The sequence below is a fragment of the Alexandromys fortis genome, unplaced genomic scaffold, assembly GCF_014885135.2.
Source record: "Alexandromys fortis isolate MF-2015 unplaced genomic scaffold, M_Fortis_MF-2015_v1.1 scaffold_50, whole genome shotgun sequence".
NCBI lineage: Eukaryota > Metazoa > Chordata > Mammalia > Rodentia > Cricetidae > Alexandromys > Alexandromys fortis.
This window is the reverse complement of record NW_026067932.1, coordinates 8,242,097-8,267,409: the sequence shown is the minus strand read 5'-3', so window position 1 is coordinate 8,267,409 and position 25,313 is coordinate 8,242,097. Positions and strand designations below refer to the sequence as shown.

Sequence of the window (25,313 nt, the reverse complement as noted above, 5' to 3'; positions counted from 1 at the left end):
GCATATGAGGTTAGAAAGGAAGTCATACTTAATAAAAAAAATTGCAAGAATGATTAGAATTTAGCAGGAAAAGAGGAAAGAAGAAATGAACAGGCTGGAGATAAGAGAGGCTGCAGAAATATAAGAAAGTGTATGACTGCAATAACTGTGGCCAGAGCTCTGGTGAAAGGTAGGGTGGGGACAGAAGCCAGGGTTAAGTGAAATAATAGACTCAAGTGAAGCAAATGATAGGAAGTCTAGCTTCGGGGAACACACCCATTATCTGTCAGGTTTCTATGGATGAGCAAGGAAAAAAGCCAATGGTACAGCTACAGCTAGGCAAACAGCTATCAGTCTTGTGCAAAATTGTGGCTAGCCTGGAGCAGTGAAACAGGGAGCCGCGTTGGTGTAAGGAGCCAGAGAAAGAACAGCCCGTTGTCCTATTAGAACATCTGCTCACGACTGGAATGGGAACAAAGGGAGGAAGAACACACTCACGCCCAGAAGCTTGCCTGCCAAATGGTCATCAGTGTGGGATTCTCTTGTTCCTGCTCGTACTCTCCTGATCAAACACACAGCAGCAACACGATGTGCTCTCTGGGGCAGAGAAAGGTTTCAGCAGTTGGGAGTTGGGGTGGGGGGAACTGAACGGGAACATCTGCTCTGGGAAGCCACTTGAAAAGTCATCTAATTGCTTGGGGAAAACATCTGGGTTGCACACCCCAGACCACCAGGGGTGCAATAAGTGGAGAAAGATTGGGGAAACTGAAGAGGAAGGAGGAAGAATAGATGTAGGATGGGCTGTCAACTAGAGGGGCAGGAAATGGACTTGGGGAAAGTGACCTCTATAGGAAAGTCGGTCTCTTAGGGACTCTCTTGTGTGAGGACCAAGGGCAGATGGATCTTTATCCATGAAGTTCACAGAAAAAGGCTCACCCTGCCACACTGCTTAGGAAGTCACCACTGCCTCCTCTGTCCACAAGATAGAAAATACTGTATGGGGGAATGCAAAACACCATGTGGGAAGAGAGGAACAGAGCCGCTGATGGCCTCCTTTGCTGGTTGGAAGGTGAGATCGCCTCACAACAAGTTTTAGATGAGCAGACAGCACCTCTCGAGCTTGGCATGCCTCACGGGCTTTATCTTTGATCTCTAACCAACTTAAAATTTGGGAAATTAAAAAGTACTTACATAAGGATCAGAATAGACTAGGCTTCCTTAAATTCATCTTCCAGCAGTATTTGAGTTTCTATTTTGCCCCCCAAAACTGTACGAGTCTCTGAAGCAAATCACAAAAGATGCCTCCTAAAAATTAAGTGTCATATAGACTTTCCCAGCTCTCAGAAATCAGGGAGTTAAAGAAAATGACTCAGAGGATGTTGAGGGCAATATGCCGGGTAAGGCAAAAACTCTAAGGGAAACTAGATTTTCTTTACTTTAACTCTGATTTTCTTTCTATCAGCCCATGACGTAAGATGGCTCAGTGGAGGGTAGTTGGAGAGACATTACAAATTTATGTCTAGCTTGAGATACTTGTTTCTAGTCATGTGATCATTTAATAAAGCACAGAGAGAGGGAGGGAAGATTCTTTTGGATGAAGATAACTTAAGTAGAGTGATCAAGGCTAGACTTTCCTTAAATATGAAGAAGTTTTGGTCCATATAGATTTTTATGTTCCATTGTCATGATCAAACACCAGGACCCTTTATATACCTGGAGTCTCATGCATTGGGAAGCAATGGCTACAACAGAAAATTCTAACTCCAAAAAAAGGCACAGACACTCAGTATGGTCCAATAATTGGGAACAGAACTCTGTTAACTTCTTTGTGCTTTCACAACAACCATGTAAGGTGGGTGTTATCTCCCTCTCCTTAGGGAAGGAGACGCTGAAGCTCAAAGAGGAGGCTAGGAGAGATGTCCCAGATGGAATTTGTGTGATCAAGGCTATGTTAGGGGTTCCCAGAAAGGCAGAACCAGTAGAACGCACACACAGATATACAACTGGGAAGGAGCCTGCTAGTGGAATCAACTCATGAGAGAAGGAAGGTTTGGAAGACCCAAACAGGCCATCTGCGAGGTGGAAACCTTGGAATGAAGGCACTGTGGCTCAGTATAGGTGCAAAAGCCTGTTAACCATGGGGTTAAGACCTGAGCAATGGTGACTGGAAGGCCTAGAGTTCTGACGTCTAAAGGCAAAAGAGTGCCCCAAGTCTATGAAAGAGAAAACCTAATATATTGCTTTCTGGTTTTGTTCTATCCAACATCCCAGCTAATTGAAAATACCCACCCACACTGAGGGCGGGTTCTCCCACGCCTATTTCATAGAGACTTGCATGTCGATCTCCTGTAGAAAAATCATTTATGGGAGATACACAGAGCACTTCTCAGCTACATAGAGAGTTCAGGGTCAGACAGGAATACAGGAGATCCTGCCAAATAAAGAAAGAAGGAAGAATTGAAGGAAGGGAGAGGGAGAGAGAGAGAGATTCACAAACACACCCTAAAATGATACATTATCAGTTCTGTAGATGTTTCTTAATCCAATCATATTGACATAAAAAAAAGTGTCCATCACTAGGAACTATGACTTACATCATTTCTGATGGAATACATTGCATATGGTTTCTTACTACAGGAATTCAGACCCAGTTCAAATCTTTTTATACTGCACACATGTAACCCCAGTTTGTCTACCCAGCACCTTACACTGGAAAGATCCAGTTAAAATGAGCCAATGGAGGGCAGCAGAAGCATACGAATTCCCCGAGGTTGGGAATAGCCTGGCATGCATCTGAATGCCACACGTTGTTTTCTTCGTAACAAGTGGTGCGGACCCCTTGTGACTGGAGCAACATATGAGCACCACCCCAAAGGAAGGCCCAGCTGCAGGAGCTTGGTTGTTATGTCACTCAGACCCACGTGTGGAACAGCATTCTGACCAAATGGCAACTGACAACAGGTGCTCCCGAGTCAGCGCAGCCCCGGACACCAGGAAGAGCCAAGGCACAGCACACCGTGTCCTAAACCACGGAAGAAAGCACCATGAGAGAGAATGCTGGGAACATGCAGAACGCACACGTGCACTCGCTCAACTAAAGAATGGGACTTCTGCTGAAGCATGCATGACCTCAGAGGAGACCCGTTTGGAAGGGAAAATGGGTGGTAGGCTACAAGTTCAGGTTATCCGGGACTCTCAGCAAGGAGACAGCTGGGACTCGGGAAGCAGAGGTCTGCTCTCTGACGAGGAGAATTCTAGGTTTTGAGGGACAGCTAGTAAACCAGGGAAAGGCCTGAAGCAGATTAACTGTGGAGAGATTCACAGCCAGAAACAGGACAGGAACTGCTTCAAGAGAAGTGTGGAGACAGCCTTCTTTACCTCCCTTACCTGAATTCTGTTCATCCCTGAAAATCTGATGTCACCTTTTGATTTCTGGCTTTGAAGGTGGAAACCCAAAGATGAAATCAATGTAGCCTAAGATTTAAAATAATTCAAAGTGATGATTCCCTTTTGCCTACACAGCAGGAGGAGGAGGGGGAGAAAATCCCTGCATGCTTTAGTTTTAAAATATTTTAAACTCTTGCCTACTTCAGTCCGTTTTAGACACTTTAATACCCAGCACTGCTGCTGGGGCTCCTCTTTGCTGCCAGTGCAACTGTGTATCCACTCCGAGTTTGGCTACATACTGGCTACATACATCCGCAACTGAACTTTTCTTACTCCTGTTCAGTGGCTCACCTGTTAGTCCAGCTCTGCCCTCTGCAAGGGTTTCCCTCAGAAGTGGCAGACACATATAAAAAGAACAGTGAGTTCATCTAGAGACGACGTGGGCAGCTCTTCTTGCTTTTAACTCCTGCTGCTGCCAATTCCAATTTGAGGCTCTTGATGAAAGAGAAATTTGCTATATTAAACTCGTTGTTCTATTGATTGGAGCCTTTTATTTTGCATAAAATATATGAATATTTTGTATTACATATATATATATATATTGCATATCGGCATTGGATACAGACATCGTCAGTTTTTGTGTATGACTGACAGTTTTTTAGGGTTTAAGGATTTTACCCATTTCTTGTAATTGTCAAATTTGTGGGCCCAGAGATAGCATTACCATTTTAATGTCTGGAGAGACTGTAGTGATGGCTCCTTTTATTCCCAATTTTGGTAACTTATGTCTATTCTTTCAATTTCCCTGTCCCTCTTTAATCATATTAGATAGAGATTGTTAATGGTATTTTATTTCCTTGTTCTACCAGTTTAAGTTTCTTCATTTAAATATATGATCTTTATCATTTATTTCCTTTATTTTTCTTTTCTTCTAATTATAATTTCTAAAGGTAGAAACCTAGCTTGTTATAGTTCTCTTCCAATATAAACATTTAATATTACCAAATTTTATAATTTAGATAATATTATGAACTATGATATCTTATATTAAGTTTCCCTGTAAGTACCATTTTGGTTGCATACCACAAATTTTGATGTGTTGTATTTTATTTTATATTGCATTCAATTTTTTTTTAACTTTTACTTTACCTTGAGATTTCTTCTTGACTACAGATGTTTAGAAATGTGTTATCTAGTTTCCAAATTTGTAGGGTTTCCAGATGTCTGTATATTAGTGAATCCTATTATAATTATTTTGTGATGAGAAGACTTAACTACTTTATCATTTACTAATTTTACTAATTTACTAATCATCAATTTCTATATTGGCTTTCTGAATGTATCTTTATATTATTTGTATAGTACCTGACCTAGAGACCATAATATTTATAAGTGGCCTTCCACAGCATGTGTACAGTTAATATGTAAACTACAGAAGACTTCCAATCAATTAGATTAATTTACATTCATTTATTTTATATTAACATCAATATCTCTACTATAATTATATTTGCATATATTGAACTGCCACAAGACAATGATCACGGAATTTTTACTGATGTATGATGAGGAAAATAATCTGTTATATTTACCCAGTTCTTTGCTATTTCTACTCCTCTTTCTTTGTTCCTCGGGTTTTAAGTTTCTTATTCAATTTTTTTTTTTGGTAGCCGGAAGAAACACCTTGAGGATTTATTTAAATAGATGGGCTGTTCTAAATTTTCCTTTCTCTGAAAAAACTTTTATTTTGCTTCTACACTATCAAGATGCTTTTCCTGAATACCAAATTTTCACTGATGGCTTTTTGTTGTTGTTGTTTTGTTTTTGTTTGGTTTTGGCTTTGGTTCTTGTTTTGCTTTCTGCACTTTAAAGACCTCTCCCACTGTCTTCTGGTCTCTGTGCCAAGACCACAGTTGCTCAAATTGTCTCCCTAGTCATTGTATCATTAAGCCTCTGGATTATGAAAGAGGATGATACATTGTAATAGCTGACTACCACTCTTCAGGCAGACAGACAAACCTAACTTCTTCTAGTCATTCTGTTACTGTGTGACTTTGCAAATATTGTTCCTTCTTCATGAATCTCTCTCTCTCTGTCTGTCTGTCTCTCTCTCTCTGTCCCTCTCTGTCTCTCTCTCTGTCTCTGTCTGTCTCTCTCTCTGTCTCTGTCTGTCTCTCTCTCTCTCTCTCTCTCTCTCTCTCTCTCTCTCTCTCACACACACNCTCTGTCTGTCTCTCTCTCTGTCTCTGTCTGTCTCTCTCTCTCTCTCTCTCTCTCTCTCTCTCTCTCTCTCACACACACACACACACACACACACACACATTACCTCCTCCTGAAACAACTGCTTGAGCCCCTGACCTACAAGTCTCAAGTTTCAGTCCAGCACCTCTCTTACCCATTCCAATGGCCGAATTGTGCTTTCTGTTTCATAGGTATTCTAAGTTAACCAAAAGCGTGGGCGCTCTCACTACATACAAGCCACTGCTGTAAATGGTTTGTACAGATGCACGGAACGACCCTGCTGTTGCCCCTATTTTCACAGTAGGAAAACTAAACAGCAGCCATGATAATTTACTTGCCTATAATCATGAGACACAACAATTAGAGGTTGAACCTAGACTTAACCCAGACAATCTAACTTGAGAGCTGTGTCCATGACCATATTTTAAGCTGCCATTAACTTATCCTATTGTGTATTATAATAATATACTGCTCTCAATATTCAACAATAGTCTTATCAGTGTGTAAAAACACAACAAACTAGACCCACTTTGTTCGTTTTTGTTCCCTAATTGCTTATCACGATGTGTGACACATAAATAGCAATCAGTTGATTGATTTCATGGCACAAAAATATGTCATTTTATTTTCCACTTTATGTGTGTGATTCCTTTGTGGTGAGATTCCAGAGATTTGGGACCATCAGCTCCCCCCCCCCATCCCTCTAAATTTAGAAGTCTGAAATGTGGCAGCTTCTCCATAAACGTTTCATGACATTAAGACTGTTGAGTGAAGAAAAAATACATAGGATCTAACAGAAGGCAGAGAAGGTCCTATGGCTTCTAGACTAAACCGTCTACAAGGGTCATCAAACTCTTCAGTAACGTAGGAATATAAATGTAAAAGATTCTACTTTCCATGTCCACAGTAAGTTTTAAACAACTGGAATTCAGGGGTCGTGACAGGATGTGAAGATGCGAGCGTGACCATGTTTGCGGAGATTACAAGTTATATATTTTGTGTTGTGTATTATTAAAAACACCCAAACAACAATGAATGTAATTTTCTCTATATTACCAAAGAATTTCTAAAGACGGAGGAAGAAAAGTGAGCTAAGATTAGATGTTCACCTTAGTTAAAATGCTTTAAAAACTCAGAATCAATTGAAATCATGCCAGCTTTAAGGTTTTGTGTTTGAAGACATGGATGTGTGTTTATTATACATCTATAAAAACAGAAAAAGCATTAAATACAATATCTTAAGCACTCACAGTGATTTATTTACTGGGAGGGGGTGGAGCTGTGAGTGACATGGATTGTTGTTTTCATTCTCCGCTGTCTTTTTCAAAATTTGCAACCCCTGGCATGCGTTTTTCCCTTAATCAGAGGAAAATAATAAATGTTACCAAAAAAACTGCAAACTAAGTTTGCAGCTGACCACAAGGCCCATCACAAATAAACAAGCCGGAGGGAGCCGTTTCAAGAGAACAGACATAATAACCGGCAGGGCGGTGGGAAGGCGCCCGAGCCAAAGGTCCTCCTTCAGCAAGTCAAGATTGTGTTGCTTAAGACGCCCTGGGAAAAGAGTGCAAGCACCGGGGAGCATGAGGCTCCAAGACTCGCTGGAAGGAGAACATATAGGTTTACATCTGCCCGTTAAATATGTCTTAGAGGAAAGTTTAAAGCAAACAAATCCCCACTCGGCAGTGGTCTAAGTGGGCTGCCAATCCACAGCCTGAGCCAATTCAAGCTTTGGACCCTTGTCTTGAAGGCTCTTAGTGGAAAGGGAATTAGAGACTTAAGAACTGAATTCACAGCCCACACCTCTTCTTCGTGTACACTTTCTTTGGCCTGCGTTCTACTGAGGACCCGCCTGGTGGAGATTTGGGCTGTTGACTTTCTGTTCCTAAATCCCAGATCTTGTCTTGTCGCCAGGACGTGAGGGTGGACGATGCAGGAGCTCAATCCATCTCTCCATCCTTGTCCTGGTACTGTGCTGCAGGGAACTATTCTCCAGGCGTGAATGCCTGCCTCATCAAAGATGGAAAGAAGTTGTAAGCCCAGCATGCTGGGGAAGTAGAGGCAGAACTATCCTTGTAGCTTGCTGTCTAGCCAGTCTAACTGGATTAGGAAGCTTCAGGCCAGCAAAAGACTTTTTGCAAAGTAAGGGGACAGTCTTCCTGTGGGTGCCCCGAGGTTATTTTCTGCCTTCACATATGTGGACACACATGCACACATATTTCGCATGTGTGTGCATATATGCATGATACGCATATGTACATGCATTTTAATGCAGGTTCATGCATGCTGCACCACGTGTGTGGAAGTCAAGAGCAACCTTTGATGTCAGTCCTTGCCTTCCACCTCGTTTAAGGCAAGGTCTGTCTTTGTCGCTCTCCTCTGCACTTGTGAGAGTTAGCTCACCCCAAAACTTCCAGGGATTTCCCTGGCTGTCTTCCACGTCCCTGTAAGAGCATGGGTCTTACAGACAAGTGATGCAGTTTGAATTTAAATGTATTTGGGGACTTGAATTCAGGTCCTCACACGTGTACAGCAGTTACTGTAGTGTGTTAGTTAGGGACACCATCAAGCTTTGCGAGTGGTCCAGATGCTATGGAGATGATGTTGGCACACAGAAACATGTCTGTTTGGCATCAGTTATCTGGGACAATGACAAGCTTTCTAGATTTCAGCGCCCTGAGAGCTCCTGCTAAAGGGCCACACGCCTCCTTCCACCTGTCCATCTCCATCCGACTGTGCTTTCCCTTTTCCCAGTCCTCAAGTACAATCCCTTCCTCCCCTGTAGCTCGTACGGCTTCCGGCTTTTCATTTGGCTGTATTTGCAGCCTCCGAGTCTCCGTCCGTCCAAGGTAGCATTAACATCTCAGGTTCAAACTTCCTTGATCCTCAAACATACTCATGTATTTCCACATCACGGAAGGACAGAAACTGCACATGCCTTGGTTCTACCTACAACTCTAGTGTTCAAGACAACACATTCCCACACGATAGGTATGTGGGAAATATTTAAGAAATGAGTAACTGGAAAATACAGGCTAACAAAAAGGACTAGGAACTGATATTTTCCTAAGTTTGTATTTCAGAAATGACACATACATATCTTCCAAGTAAAAATAATCAAGTTCAAAAATTATAATAAACTTGCTATCTAGAGGGATTTTTCTGGATAGTGAAATATTTAATATAGTTATGGATACAAACTATTCAGATATTACTAACATCCAAAGACTTTGAAGACAATAAAATGTACTTAATACAGGGCTTAGACTGAAAGTGAGTTCAACTTTCTTTGCTGATTCAGAAGGTACTCATGACCAAATAATACCCTAGGGCCATCATTATACATCAATTACCCTTCCCAGCAATAACTGTTAATAGAAATTTCTGGTAGTTAAATGCCAAATTAACAAGCTGTTCCTGCCTTTGGAACCCATGTGCACACAGCCTCTGCCAGAGACAGACTGAATGAAGAATTTTTTTTTATTGTACTGCTTTTAGGGTTTTCCCCAGTAGAGTAATACAAAATCTGATTGCTTTGGGGTAAATTTCACTGGGTTTCCAACATGGCCATTTCCTATACCTGCCTCCAAACACTAAGATGTCATTTATTAAACATCCTAAGTTGGCAGTAGTTAGCAGCTCTGGGCTCTACTTTTTGTGACTATGTATAGCTTTAAGAAAATCAGTTTTTAATTTCAGATTTTTAATTATTGCTGTTATAATTATCATCATGATCATCTTTTCATCAAAAATGAGGTAGGGTCTCACTATGAACGCCAGGCTGGCTTTGAGCTCATGATCGTCCCTTCACCCTCTTCCTGGCATTATAGGAATGTACCACTCTGCCTGGCTCCCCTAATGTTTCACAGATACTGTAATGGTGCCATCTCTGATGTGGCTGGCTTTCTTCTCACCACTGATACAACGTCCCAACCAAAAAAATCATCCAGTACCATTGTTGTTCGTTAGTTTGGTTTGTTCAGCATTTATTACTTGTCTTCACAGCCCTCTAGTTTCTAAATCAAGGAACATCTGTCTTACAAGAACTCCTGGTCCAGTGAAGAGACAGATCCCCCCGGAGGGTAGTAAATCTATCAAGTGTGCACCAGCATAAGCAAGGACAAGGATGAAGTTAGCAGACTCAGGAAAGGTTTCTGGGGGAACATCAGAGCAGAAGACAGAGAGTCGGGAGACTGTGAGAGGAAAATCACGAGCAGCTTTTTCAGGTGAAGGGGCCACTCCTTCCAAAAGAGAGAAGCAAGAAACAATGGGTGTGCTCAAGAAGAACAAAGCCTCCGGACGGCTTGGGCTGATGAAAGATAAACTGTCAGGCAGAGGGTGCAGAGTGTAAGACAGGAGAGCAAGGAGAGACTACAGGACAGGAAACTTCCACATCAGCAGTACTCAGGCTAGGCCATGACCCCTGTGGGGGCCGAATGACCCTTTCTCAGGGGTCGTAGATCAGACATCCAGCCTATCCGGTATTTGCCTTATGATTCATAATGGTAGCACGATTATAGTTATGAAATAGCAATGAAATTAATTTTGTGGTTGGGGGATCACCATCGCATGAGGAACTGTATCAAAGGGCTTGAGCATTTGGAAGGTTGAGAACCACTGTGTAGGCTCATGAGCCAAAGAAGACATTAGCGCAGCCTCATACCGCACCTCACCTGAGTCTTCTCGCCCTTTGAAGGAGGCTGAGAATGGTGGAAGACTGAATTATTACCAAGAGGAAAGTTTGCTCCTAAGCGAATGAATGTTTAGCAGGAAGACTTTAGACTGAATTTGAGTCAAGACTTTCAAGAAGGAAAGACTCCAGAAATAGCCATCTGGTCAGGAATGCCTTGTTCTCTCTTCTAAAGAAGCCCTGGAGCCAACCAGACAGCAAATGTGTATAGGCCACGGGTCTCTAAATCTTAGAAGCAGCCCAGAAGTGACCCCTTACTTCCTAGAAACTGTGAGCCCTGGCTTAGTTTAGCTGTGCTTTGGGTCCTCAGACCCTCCCTTGGGCTCGGAGTCAGTAGGAGCCACAGACCAGCAAGGGTGTTAAACCCACAGGTGCCTCAGGCTCATGATCCATGGCTTGCAGCCCTGTGTTCCAAGAAGTTCTGGATCCCTGTGGCTCAGTTTGGACATTACTGCCCCCAAATCAGCAAATAAACACTGTAATGTGGCCAAGGCAGCAGCAGCTGCTTCTGAGACAAGCATGAGATAAGGAAGGGACACGAGGCTAAATTCTCCTCATTCAGTAAACAAACCAGAATAAAAATCAATTAAACCTCCAGTACAGTTTTTAAAAATTCTTATAACCTAAAAATGATACACACACCCTGTGTTTATGTGATGTGATACAGAAAATGAGTTTTGAATCTAAATTATTTCACACAGGATCTTTTTTTTAATGTATTCGCTAAATGTTAAATTTGGATAATTGTGAAGAAACTTCATTTTCTGTTTCAATTATCTGAAATTCTCTACCTCACTTGGGCACATGGACACAGTTCTGCGTTCCACTTACCTCAGAGAAAAATACTAGAAATGCTGATCGGGAGGAAAAGAGGAAAACCTGACACTTGAGAGAGAACGAGCCCCGCAAAGCATTCCAAGATTTTTTTTAAGGCCGGTTTAGAAAATTCAACAAGAAAGAAAGGCTGATATGAAATGCTTTAAAGCATCCTGTCAGTTCTGAGTACAGCTCCCCCATCTCCGCGGAGCTGAAACATGTTCCCTCAAATCTAAAGCAGACCACCTGGACGATCACATTTAAATCCCCCTTTACTCCAGAAGAATGCGCGCATACACCTGCCAACACGCCAGTAATAAACTCGGTCACTTGGGCCTCGAGTAAGAAAGTCATCCAAAAATCAAACAAGGATGCGGTCTTTGAAGGTGGTCGCCTTGGAAGTCAGTCACACTACGTTAAGGATCTCAGATACACTTCCCGAAAACAAGCCAGGGCACAGATGGATTTGAATGTTCAGAGAACAGATAATCCAACCATGGAGGAACTTCAGCTCAAAGACTGTCAGGACAAAAGCCAGGACGTTAATCACTCTTCCCTCAGTGTCCCAGGTCATTCATTTATCTCAATGTTTTACCGAAATTTCACTGCATGAACAAACACGGAGGGGGAATCACGATGGTTCACAGGGTCTGGTGTTCTGCCTTTTCCATACCCCAACTCAAGCTGTCCCAGTAAGGTTCCCACTCCCTCAGAGGCGACACCCACCCACCGATCAGACAACGCTAACAGACAATACATAACAAGCTTGTTTATGTATTACAACAAAGTATAGCACAGCTTCTGATCTGTCCTGCATAAGAACCATCAGACTTTAACTCCAGACACTTGGAAGTTCTGCAGGTCCCTTTACATTAAGCCTCGGGACCGTTCACTGATAACTGACAACTCATTTGTCTACTGAGGCTACACCTCTCTAAAGAAACTGGGATTTCCAAAAAGACAGAGACTCAGATTCTTCTCTTTCATCTCCTCCATAGGAAATGACCGGTTAGGCTGATCAAGGTTCTGACCAGGCACAATGGTGTAAAAAGACACAAATTTACTCAGGCCTTCACAGCTAAGGAAATGGGCCTGGGAGTTGATTGAATACCCTCAGTAGACAAGACTCTTAGCTCGTGTGGGTAGAAGACCACAGCTCTAAACTCCCTGTGTGGTTCATGCTATGTGTTCTCGGATCACTACAGACACAGAGCTAAGTCAGAGCTCAACATGTAGGAACTGAGCGCAGCAGCCAGTTTCTCTTTTCTGTCTGTCGGGTTTTGGAACATTCTACCATGAGAACATAAGCACCGAACCCCCCAAAGGAGCCCAGAAGATCACAGAGCTAATCAACGAAACACAACTGGCTCGGTGCGCAGAAGGGGATACATCCTGGGGGATTCGCCTGAATCTATGGAGTAAGCAGTTCTGGTGATTTCAAAGGGGCCAAGGGAAACAAATAGGACTTGATTTGGGGTTATATAAAATGAGACCATGTCAGAGCCATAAATCACTGGGGAAACGTTTCAAATCCAAGGTAAACTGTAGGCAATGCTTCTCTGTCTGGACAGGCTGCTCTCCGGGAGATGCGACTTTACTCAAGGTCAAATGAAGACCAAGGTCAGACCCAGGACCGGGAACTAAATCCTTAACTTACAGTTTGCTGCAAACGTAGGCTAGGGATGGTAACGGAGGCAAAAATAAATCTTCTATCTGAAACATGTCAGCCTTGAATAAAACAAATTAAGCTCACTGAAATAATAACAAGTTTATCTTTAAACAGCTTAGTTTTAGACTGAATGGAACCTTCACGTAGACATGCAAGGGGGAGCCCACACTAGAGTGACAGACGCCAAGGGATGCTCCAACGCCCTTGTTTGCCATTGTAGGACGCAGGAAAGTCTTTCCTATGCGTCGCCTAATTTGAGCACGGCAGTCACTTTGTAAGGTCACTGTCTCAACAGCAGCATCCGAGGGTCCTAAGAAGTGGAAAGAATTCCACAAATGTCCTGGCTAACAGAGGGTGGGGTAAAACTTAAGTATAAATTCACCACGTCCATACAAAGTACACACAAATTCAGAGGGATTGCTGTTGGTGCGTACCTCAGCAGGCAGAATGGAAGGCCTTAAAAGGAACTCTGGGTCTCAGGGAGGGTCACTGGGGCTGATAATAAATATTTAAGCGCAAGACACTTCCAAGCCATCAAAAATTATGTTTTTCCAATGGTCCTAAAATATGGGGGGGAAAACACATAAGGGATACTGAATTGAAGGACGCCAAAGAGGAAAGATACATCTCAAATTCTGAAATGTTGCAATATAAAATAAAATAGGCCTCTGGGAACTCCTAACCTCTAGTGATAGATCCATGAGAGCATTTGATGAATATAACCCTAAAGATATACATTTATTTTTAATCTTGCCCATCTTTAGACAGTTTAAAAAGAAGGTGAAGCGAAGAACGTCTAACGTGGCCAAGTTGAAGTTCAAATTCAGTTTCATTGGCTCACAGGGTTTAATGAACTCGAGTGGCAGGAATAAAGTCATGATGTTGGGTGTGACGCTTGTGACGTCTTCCAAGGTTTCTTGGTAGGTGTCTCTAAGGAGTGGGGAGGTCATCTGTTGTATGGGGTCAGCCATAGCTTAAGCTTAACTCTTCGGGGAACTTTAAATAAGTAGATTGCCATGCTGATATGATGTGTGAATACTGAAAAAATGTGAAACAAAAATAGGTTCAGGGTAACTGAGGGGGAAGCGAAAAATGCTGCATCGGGCATCTCCCCTAAAGCTGGAAGTCACAATGTGCCAAAAATAAACAGAATTTAGAAAAGATCTGGGACATTTCCCATACTTTATGAGCCACACTAGTCTTGAAAGAGGCACGCTCAGTCTTATGGCCTCGGGGGCTACGCAGGAAGTCTGTCTCTGTGGCTCTCTGCTACAGACCAGAGGGATGGAGGCCTGGGCAGACAAAGGGAGAATAGGAAAAGCATGACAGCCTGGGTAACTAAGAGGGAGCTGAAGGAAGCCTTTCCTCCAAACTGAAGACAAGTGATCACTTAATGCAAACACTTACATAGGTATTATATCTAAGAGCAGGCTTTATCCAGCTATGCCCTTCCAGACTCTCACCTCGCGGTTAAATAAATCTGAGAAAATCCGAATATTAGGTAGTCTTCCTAAAGAATCATAATAGATGTCAACACAGCGTTGTCTAAGCCCTGCAGTATAGACATCTATCTATCTCATTTTAATATTTGAATTGTCAGAATTGGGATTCAAATCAAGTTCATTTTAAAGCTTGCATACTTAGCTACTCTGACATGGTCCATTCTTTTTAACTGTTTTCTTTTATTGAAAATAGATTATCTTCTCATTCAGTGTGTCCTGGTTATAGTTTCCCCCGTCTTTCCTTCTCCCAGTTCCTTCCCATTTCCCCGCCCTCCATATCCACTCCCTTTCTGTCTCTCATTACAAAAGAACGGGCTTCTAAGAAAAAACAACCAAGCAGGACAAATAAAATAAAATAAGATGAAGCCAAAAACCCTATCAAAGCTGTACACAGCCAACCAACAGGGGAGTCCCAAGAGCAGGCACGAGAGTCAGAGACCCAGCTGTTCTCACGGTCGGCAATCTCATATAAATACCAAGCTAATACGTGGGCACAAGAGCTGGTGCAGACCCATGTAGGCTCTGTGCTTGCTGCTTCAGTCTCTGTGAGCTCATATGCACCTTGCTTAGTAGATTCAGAGGGCTTCTTCTCCTGGTGTCCTTCATCCCCTCTGGCTCTTACAATCTTTCTGCCTCCTCTTCTGCAGGATTCTCTGAGCTCTGAATGGAGGGATTTGATGGAGACCTCCCACTTAGACTCTCTCTCTCTCCTCTCTCTCTAACATCAGGCTGTTCATCTCTGCAAGTGTTTCCATCTGCACCTGGAGGAAGTCTTTCTGGTGATGGCTGGATAAGGCACTGATCTGTGAGTATAGCAGAATATCATTTAGTAATCATTTTATTGACCCTTTTCTTTTTTTTTTTTTTTTAGTGTTTGGTTTTACCCTAGATCTCTGGTTCTAGGAGTAGAGAGAGGGAGCTCGGAAACGGCCAGTTGGAACTGGAGGGCATCTAGTCAGCAGTGTGGAAGCCCAGTACATTGGGAAATTCCCATGAATGTGACCCTGATGAGAACGAGCGATGAAAGATATGGACTCTTAACTGCTCATGTCTTGTCACCAGGTGAGCCTTCCAATACAGGACTGAGTTGCATTCAATCGATTGTTGGCCAAGGGGTCCCTTGGAAATTCTCAAACAACCAGGCTGTTGCTAAGACAAAGGGTTGGTTCTCAGAAAACCAACGGGGGAGTGGGGACACATTGCCAAGGGCAACACCCACACAACTCGTGGAAAACAGGGAAGTTGAGCTGGTGTCTACATGGAGTTTTCATCCCTGTCTTCTAGTCTCTTTGTTTCTCTGTTGGCTACAGAAAGAGAAGTATGGACACCAAGTCTCCCACAAAACCTCTGACCTATGATCTGCCTACAAAATATGCTAGGGCAACGGTAGCATAGAACTTGCGGGAAAAGCCAGCCGATCTCTGATTTGGCTTAAGGCAGACTCCACGAGAGGGAGCCCATGCCTGGCACCGCTTGACATACTCAACTCCTAACATTTTTCTAACTTGCTCTATTTTTTTTTTAATTTTGAAAAACTGAAATTATATATCAAAAAGAAATAGTGAAGGAATGAATCATATCCATGTGACCAATGGTAGACGTAGGGAAATGTTAACATTTGTTTATTTCTTTCTGAATTTTACATCTAAGAGAAGAAAGGTATATAAGATGAGATCTTTCTCTCCCTGTCAGGTTCCCCATTTCCTCCCAGAAGCAAATACTATACTATATTGGCATGCATTCTTAAAGGTATTCAACATTACTGCAAATACATGTATTTTAAAACAGTATACAGCATTCAACTTTTAACGTGTTTTATGAATGCTACCCTGCATTTATAATACATGTAAATCTCATGTGCCCTTATACATTTGTTTTCATTCAATAGCACATTTATGAGCATTGTTTTCAACGCTGTGCTACACTTCATCCCACAAGGAAACTGGGTCTTGACTCAGTCACCTACAGATGGACGCTACGCTGCTTCCAAGTTTCAGTCGCCCGACGGGGCTGCAGCCAGTGTTCTTGCTTTGCTGCTCTTGAACACCTGCGGGGGGATCTGCAGAAGCCAACTCGACAGAGCATAGAGTTAGCAATTTTTACCAGAGACTACAAATTACTCTCAAATAACATCCTTGCCTCATTCATTGAGGCCGTACACCGTCCCAAAGCACAAGACACCCAAGCAAAGCAAAAGAGTAAAGAAACAAACTAAAATCAGCAAACGTGAGCTCCGAGTTCTAACTGCGGTACCCAGGCAGCTCCTGAAAGTCCCTGTGCCTTGTTTTCCTCACTTAGGAAACGGGGATGCTAATACATTGCTCAGCCTCTTCCCTGGACTTGATACAGACACAAGCCGAACTGTGGCAGTGAATATTCTCTAAATAAAGACGTGCTGAGACTTGCTGGTTACTTGGTTAATAACGTTCACACATGAAGAGATCCCCTTCATTGCTCATATCTGAGTGTCTACTGTGGAACGGATGTTAAAGTCTTGGTTTCCACCTGAAAGAACGCATACGTGAGATGCTGCATAAGTGCTCAGAGCTCTGTGCATACCTCCCGTTTATGACTGTAAAATTTAGTAGCTTTTTTTTTTTTAAATTCAAAGCAAAATGCCCAACAGGACAATCTGATGATCAGGCAATCATCAGAAGCCTAAAAACTAATGAAGAAAAATGAAATTCACACACACACATGTGTAACAAGTGCTGTGCGGCAGAAGTCATATCAAATTTTTAATTAACATCATATAATCTATCCTTGCTAATAACCCTGTGCTGTATAGTTTTATTAATATCGCCTCACAAAGCAGGGCTTCATGGCATAGAAAAGTTAATTATCCTTCTTGAGATCGCACAAGTAGACGACGTGGGACTTGGATTTTTAACTCAAGACTGGGGCTACAAAAAAACAAAACAAACAAACCTAAAAACAAACAAACAAAAAAACATGCCACACTATTTGATCACAAGTGGCATCACTGGGTCTTTGATAAGAAAGCGAAATGACAAGAAACAGGTGGCAAGAAAAAGTGCCAGGAACTGGGAATGTGTATGTCCTGGACAAAGCCCCTCGCCTCCTCCAGGAACTGGGAATGTGTGTGTCCTGGACAAAGCCCCTCGCCTCCTCCAGGAACTGGGAATGTGTGTGTCCTGGACAAAGCCCTCCCCCCCCCCCCCCCCCCCCCCCCCGCCTCCTCCAGCCTCATAAGCATCCAGCAGAGCAATCAGAGCTACTTCTCATTCCAGCGATGATCTCAGACAGCGTTAGGAGAGAGGAGAAACTACAAAGAGCGCACATTGCCCTGGGATTACAGGCAGAACTGTTTCTCAAGCAAAGTAGCCGTCCTGTAATATCTAACATGTGTCTCGCTCTCCGCAGTGCACATTTAGAAGGTATTTGCAACATGTACCAAGATGGAAAGGAATCTTGATGGATGACGGTTGGGGAATTTAGAGCCAGTTTCCCTTAACTCCATTTTTCCCTCCCAAACAAATGCTCATAATTCATAGTGTGTGGCTACACTACATATCTTACCATGAACATGAAGATGCTTGAGACAGACACCTATGGAAACCAAGCATAAAACCAAATAAATTCCCCCAAGGGCAAGACACTTTCCTATCAAATGTTTATAGAATCATTTCTAAGAGTTGGGATTTTATTTGAAGCAGCAATAGCCGATTAGAACAGGCAACAGAAAGTCCAGAGTTCTAATCAGCAACACATCTACCACTTACCTATGAACAAGATGAAGGCTGCAAGAAAAACGCTATAGGCCGGTCTCATGGTGAACACAGGCTGGTTGTGACATCGCTGTTTAACTTTACAAAATAGGTTGGCTGGCCTCCACGGTTTATCCTGCTTGGAACCGTTTGATTAAGCTGGGCGTTATTTATTCCTTGAAGGTTTGCTAAAACCTTCCCATAAAGATAACCGGCCTTGTTTTTTTCTTTTAGGAAATGTATGGCTTCCACCTCTATTACCTTCGTGTGTACTGGACTGCGGGATTGAGCTGCTTTCGACACATTTCTAGTTTCGTCAAGTATTTTACTTATTGAGGCGTCAAATTCCCCAGTGGAAAACGGTTCATGAAATTCCCGTGATATGTTTTGGTGCAGTATTATTTCTGATCCCATTGTCACTTCAAATTCTATTTGTGCCTTCCTTTTTCTTCCAGTTATTGCTTTTTCCAGAGTTTTAATTATTTTACGGAATTTTTTCAAAGAAGCGCTGTTGGTTTCACTTAGCAACTCTATTATTTGATATTTGTGCAGCTTTCCAACTTAAGTTATGGTTTTTCTGTTGATAATCCCATTCTAGTATTCTCTTTATTGCTTCTTCCCCTATATTCCTGGATGGAAAGACTAATTTATTTTTAAATGTTTAAATGGTTTTAATCGTCTAATAAGTCACACATGGGCATAAATTTCTTTCCAAGAACCAATTGACTAGTATCATACAATTTTTTTTTAATTTTCATTCAATTCTAAACAGTTGTTATTAGGTACACAAATTACATTAGCTCATTTTTTATTTGTTTTGTTTCAATGTGAGAATACACAGCCTTTTTCTATGCTCTATTTTGTCACTAACTGTCTGTTTTCTGCTACTGTGGCCACTGAGTATGATTCACAGAGGATCACTCAGGGTTTTCCCTGTCTGGTCAGACTGAATTCATCTGCAATTGTTCCATGTCTATTGTGTTAAAAAGCCAGATCATTCCTGTTTATTGAACTCGGAGTCCTCTTTTTAGTATTTGAACATTCTTGTTAATTGTATGGTTTCAACTTCTATGTATTTTAATACTGGCCATTTTCCGCTCTATTCTTATATTTATTTCTGTTTTACCCTTGCTGTGTTCCTGCTTCATCTCTTTGCACCATTTGTTTGAAGGGTACAGGTTTTGGCTCATCTTGTTCCCACCGCTCTACCCTTGTGAAATCCATTTCTCTTCAAACAGTGCTTATCTTTATTCATTTAGCTTTCAAGTGTTTGTTTGCTTTTTTTTTCTCCTCAAAATCATGTAGAATCAATCGATATTTATTTTCTCTCCCGTCGCCAACAGGACAAGAACTTCAGACTGCGGTGTGACTTCTCTTAGTGTTTTCACACTTAGTGATTCTCAAATTTAGTGTTAGTGACAGTGTGAAAGATGAAATCAAATTGTTGAGCATTAAATTTTTGTTTTGTTTTGTTTTTGTCTAGGGGCTCAAGAAATCGATTTCCCTAGGTCTTCCAAGGGAAAGGAGCCATGATCAACTGTGTGCTGGCAACACAGAAACCGAATGTGTCTGTCATTTCCATAAAGGACACCAAGGGATCACTGAACAGGGTTTCCTGCCGCTAGTGGGTGACAAGGCGTTCGTTGGTCACAGTCAAGCTAGGTAAAGCACAGCTGTGAAAAAGGTCCACCCAGAGTGATAATTTGACAACGAAAGTCACAGTGGAGAAAAAAATGAGGTGTCTCTTTATTCTGAAGATAATGCAGGGGTCACAGTAAATAATAAAGGTAGGAGGAACCCAGCACTTGGGAGGTAGAAGCAGGCAGATCTCTGAGTTCGAGGCCAGCCTGGTCTACCAGAGCGAGTTCCAGGACAGGCTCCAAAGCTACACAGAAAAACCCTGTCTCGAAAAAGCTCTGCCATCACGGGACCAGTTGGAAAGGAGTGTGTGGACTTGTGGCCCAGGATTGTAGCCATGGCAAGCAGCATTGCATGAATCTCCACTATATATTTTTTAAAATACATTCTTTAAAAAGTTCCCGCTTTAAAAAAGGAAATATTTGAACTACTTTGTTGCCGCGCACCGCATCCCCGTGTCTGCGCTCTGTGCACTGGCACCCAGTTCGCGAGCTTCGGGCAAGGGGCTGGAGGTTGAAATACACAGACACACACAGACAGAGAGACAACGACATGGGTCATCCTTGAATTCCCCAAGAATGCCCCCTTTATTGTGTTCAGGGGCAGATTATATAGAGATAGCCACGCCCCAGCAAAACCCACCAGAAACCACTCTCCTGCCATCAGGAACTCCTGAAGGTCTCGTGCTCAGAGCAGCTGTAGGCACTCAGATCAGGGGAAAACAAGTTGTTTACAAGAAATTCAGGATCTGGGGTCTCACTGCTCCCAACATCTCCCCCCCCCTAAATTTTTATACTCCCAACACTTTGTGACTTTTTTAAAGAAACTTCTCTGTGTGTGTGTACCTGTGAACATGCATATGGGGTCCAGAAGTCAAGGTCTTCAACCTGATTTTAGCGAGACGCGGTCTTTCACTAAACCCAACACCTGTCATTTTTTGCTAGAGCAACTGACTAATGAGCCCCTGAGATCTGCCTACCTCCTCCGAGCCTGTGCTGCGGTTATAGGGTTCTGGCCGAGGGAACTCAGGTACCCCTACTTCCACAGCAATTGCTTTACCCACCGAGCTGTCCCGCCAGTCCCAACTTGTTCTAATTGATTCTTTTCCTTGGGTTCATTTTGCTGCATTTAAGCTATTGGGTTGTTCGCTCCCATTCCTCTAAGAACTTCCTTGGTTGGCCAACTCTACGCACACTGTTGACTGAAGACTGTCCTTATTTTATCCGTATTATTCCATGAAGGGTTGCCCACACAGAAATACTCCAGACTCAGCAGGAATCTAGAGGGACCAGAGGAAACCATGAAAACAGAAGGGGGATTATTATTGAAGAAGAGAAAGGAGGCTGAGGGAGGAGAGTGAGAAGGGATGGACTGATCAAAGTGAGCATGTGTGCACCTGAAGTTGACACAGTAAAACTCACAATTTTGCACAATGAATACAGTCAAATACAATACAAGTAGTCTCCTGTCTGATTTCCTATGCCTAGGATGAGATTTGCTCGTTCTGAGGTCTGCGCAGCCCGGCACTGCTGTCAGGCTCCATGTGTAGACCTGTTTAGTTGTGACTCCATCGTGCACCAGAGTTGTTCTGCTCTTTACTTCAAAGCGTAGCTTTCTGGGTTGTGTTCTTCCAGCCCCTGGCTCACTGCACAGACAGTCCTAACTCACGTCATGTGCCCGTATGCTCTCCTTTATTGCCTGTGCACTTGTTTTGATTCGACAACCTTTCTCCCCTCCTCCGGGTTTCAGTGCCGGGGATTTGTACTTAGCGCTCCGCACACCGCTGCCAATGCCAAGAGCCTTTCCAGAGTACAATGTGATTTTTATTACTTAAACTTTAGCTATAGCTTTTATGTTATTATTTTCCCCTGAGTTTAGGCTGGGAAGAAAATATTTCCATGTGTGTTCGTTTAATTTTACTTGTACTTCTAGCTGTCTGCATTCATTTAAAGCCCAGCTCCCAGGCTGGGGGTGTAGTCCAGTAGTAGAGCATTTGCTAGCTAACATGTACAAGATCTTGGACTCAATCTCCAAGCACTCAAACACCCTCACTTCCCACTACTTACTGTCACTAGCGCTCTTTACTTTAGCACATATGTAAGGATCCACATACTTCCAAAAACAGATTCATGTTTTTGTCAGGCTCTGGGAGTTGCACTGGGGAGGGATAGGAACCTGGATTCTCAAGAGACATTGGATGTGGAAGGGAGATAAACCCCAGATGTTCCTGCCAATCCATCAACTGTCAGTGGAGACACTAGGCTTTTCCCTACAATCTTTACAGCTGGGTGTGGGAAACTGATTGGCTACTAAGGAGAAGAAAGAAGAAACATCTCTCGGTAATTCCTAAGTTTCTGGTTTCCACGGCTGGATAGATGGAGAAACTGGAACTTTAGAAGGCGAGGGCGATTTGGTTGGAAAGACGATTTTGGTTTCCTATAAGTTAATGATATTATTCTAAAAGAAACTTGTGGCTGAGCACGCTCGGCTGTGAAGTAAGTGCAGAGTTGTGAAAGTATCAGCTGGTCTCTAAGTGTGAGGTAAGCATATAGATGTTACAGTATCAGCTGGTATCTAAGTGTGAGGTAAGCGTATAGATGTTACAGTATCAGCTGGTATCTAAGTGTGAGGTAAGCGTATAGATGTTACAGTATCAGCTGGTATCTAAGTGTGAGGTAAGCGTATAGATGTTACAGTATCAGCTGGTATATAAGTGCGAAACCGTGAGCTTAAGCTTGACTGAACAGAATAGGAGAAAAAGATGGGAACAGAGCTAAGGAAACCATGAAGTGAGAAAAAACAAAGGAAGCGATAAAGACGAAGCTGAGAGGGAAGAAAGTGATGAGAATATAGCCACGGGAGCCAGAGGATGGGAATTCTTCAAGAAAGGGACACTATCCCACGGGCACAAATGCCACTTAGAGGTTAAGCTGGATCCGGAAGAGAGCTGACTACCAGACTCGATTTTCAATGTTATTGTGAACCATTTCTAAATCCCTTAATTTCTATGTATCTTCGGTGGGAAATCAAGAGGCCCTACAGGGAAAGCTATTCTCCAGTGGACTCTCAAAACAAGCTTATGCTGCAACTGAGTTTTTGTTTTGTTTTGTGTTTAGTGTTTTTGAAAATTTTTTTCTTTTTGCTTTCTTCTGGTCAAGGACCGTTTAGTTGCAAATAATAGTATCCTAGTCAGATTGGTGTGTGCCAGAAAAGGGGTGTTTTTAAAAGAATACAAGTGTAATTTATAGAAACCAAAGTCAGGAAGTCTAGAGAGGCCTCCAGGGAGAGGGGAATGGGGAATTGGAAAACTGTCAAGGACCAGGATAGCAACACTTACTCCAGGTCTGTTTCTCCAAACACTGGTGTCTTGTCTGCTCTCCTGTTCATCTTGTTCGCCTAGCCCTCTCTGTAACCCAGATCCCTATTCCTCCATGGACAGTGAGAAAATGGCCACCCAAATTCTTCCCCCGTCCTCCCTGTCAGCACAACTTGCTGAGCGTTCTCGTGACTCCAGTTCAAATGTTTGAACATTTATGCATTTATTTCATGTCGGGGGTGTGTGTGCTTGCCACGGTGCAAGTGTGGAGTTCAGAGACCAGTTTAGCAGAATCAGTTCTCCGCACCACAGGGATTCTGGGAATCATGTCGTCATGCTTGGCAGCAAGCAGCTATATTGGCTGAGCACACATCAGCCCCAGAGGAATTGCCAGCTCTCTGCTCTTCCTTTCAAAAGCCCCTGCTCGTTATATCATATTAAAGATAACCCTAGTTTCCACGAAACATCATTTCTGGAGATAATGAGTGCCATCTACTAAGTGTTAGAAATGTCTTCCCCCTTTATTCCCCTGCCGCGGGTGCCTGCCTACCTAGAGGGTTTGTTTCTCTTTCACAGAGTGCGCCTTGTATTCTCAGAGTTTTTTCTTCTTTCTGTGCGGAGCATTTCATAATGAATGATCACTTGACAGTGGAATAGGAAGTCTCACTCGCCTCCTCCCACGAAGGAGGAGTATCCCCGCCCCAAATACTGGGAATGGAGAGCAAGTTCATGAGAACAAGTTCTTAACCAAATACCCCCTCTTTCCTTGCTTCCTCTCTCCCTCCCTTCCTTTCTTTCTCTTTCTTCTTCCATTCTACTTCTCTCCTACCTTCTTTTTTTTTCCTTTATTCATCTGGTGTTTCTTTAATGGACTGAGAAACAGCCTACCAAAGACGCAATTCCTAACATACAGTCTATCCCAACTTAAGAAGATCGAGATCCTAAAGACCCTTTTAGATTAAAGCTGTTAGCATATCGCACACATCACATGGCAAATAAATAATAATGGTTCAAATCTGACTCTCTCTAAAACAGGAATGTCATCATGTCATTGACCCACATTTACAAGGGGCCTCAGACACAAGGAAAGATTTGAATTCCATTTAACTTTCTAGTCTCAAACCCAGATCCTCAAGAAACCAGTTCTAGTTCTCCCACATACGGTCCAGCTGGGCTTTTCTAACATGCTTGCTACTGCCTCAGGTCCAGAGTATGCCCAGCCTTCCAGCTAGCCTTCCTGTGGTATTCTCTCTGCCTAGACTCTCTTTCCTTCCCTTTCTGTCCTCATAGGAGACTCTTCTGGAGCGCCCACCTTCAGCTGGGCTGGCCATCTCTTGCAAACAGGTAGAACTGGAATGTCAGGCTTCTCTGTACCCCTAGCACAAGGACCTGCATATGACTCTGACAATGTGCCTTGCTTTAAAAAACTTACTTATTTCCATTTAGATTGAGAGTTCAGCTGGGTGCACAGTCTGCAAGGAAGCTGGCTGTTTGAGACTGCAGAAAGGACCACTCAAAGGGATTAGAGGAAACATTTCTGTGTACACCCATAGCAGGGGACAATGCCTGTGCCTACCAGCTAGCCGATTATATTACAGATATTACAGAAGAAAGCATAGCATTGTCTCAGAGTTAGCACTGTTTCAGCCTCCGTAAATTCCTACAGGACTGTGTAGATAACAAACACCGAACAAGATAAAATGTATAATGTTTTGCATCAAATACAAAAGTTATTGGGCACAGAAATGAGTAGCAAAGTGTGACTCACAATGAGGAAGTGAATTGGAATTGGCAGATTGGTGGTGGAATTAGCACAGACATTAACTGTTCCATATATTCAAAGAGAATCGTGAGAGATGCACGCATATATTGACACGAAGTTATATGAAAATGCAGTGTCTATTGTGAAGAATATTGGGTAGGGGATGAAGACATGTAAGACATGAAAGAAAAGAGTAGTGTGCTTGGCTAGCAAGCAGGGGAAGCTCTGCAGAGAGGGACACAGCAAATTCTAGAAGCAGAAAGGCCGTGAGATGTCAACAGCCTATTATAATGGTAAGTGAGGTCCTGACCAAGAGGAGAGAGGAGAACACATCAGCCTGAAGAAATACTGGAAAAGAATATTCCAAATTAGATGAAAGCTGTGTATCCACACATAGAAGAAACCTAATAAAAACCCAAGCATGGAGATGGAAGAAAAACATGCCAAAGCATAATCATTAATCAGCCGGAGCAGATGGTGAGGAGAAACAATGAGGGTGAAATGCCATGAGCAGGGAGGGGTTTAGAAGACACGGAGCTGTGGACCTTGAAGCAAAGATGATAGTGAGTCACCTCAGGAGAATGA

At 42.8% G+C, this 25,313-nt stretch overlaps 2 long non-coding RNA genes across 4 annotated transcripts in view; one reads left to right on the top strand and one right to left on the bottom strand.

Annotated features, from left to right (window-relative positions):
• The window catches only part of LOC126503862 (uncharacterized), a 116,023-nt gene extending 97,892 nt beyond the window's left edge, over window positions 1–18,131 (bottom strand). For both annotated transcript variants that reach the window (XR_007592430.1, XR_007592431.1), the window contains exon 1: window positions 18,028–18,131. This is a non-coding gene — a long non-coding RNA (uncharacterized lncRNA). The remainder of the gene's footprint in view (window positions 1–18,027) is intronic.
• Window positions 14,446–21,029, top strand: LOC126503861 (uncharacterized). Of its 2 annotated transcripts, XR_007592428.1 has the most exons (4): window positions 14,446–15,089; window positions 15,188–15,346; window positions 18,247–18,402; window positions 19,496–21,029. It is a non-coding gene; the product is annotated as an uncharacterized lncRNA (long non-coding RNA). The 2 variants fall into 2 exon arrangements; XR_007592429.1 differs by lacking the exons at window positions 18,247–18,402; window positions 19,496–21,029 and adding an exon at window positions 16,173–17,027.
• Window positions 21,030–25,313: the final 4,284 nt, after the last annotated feature.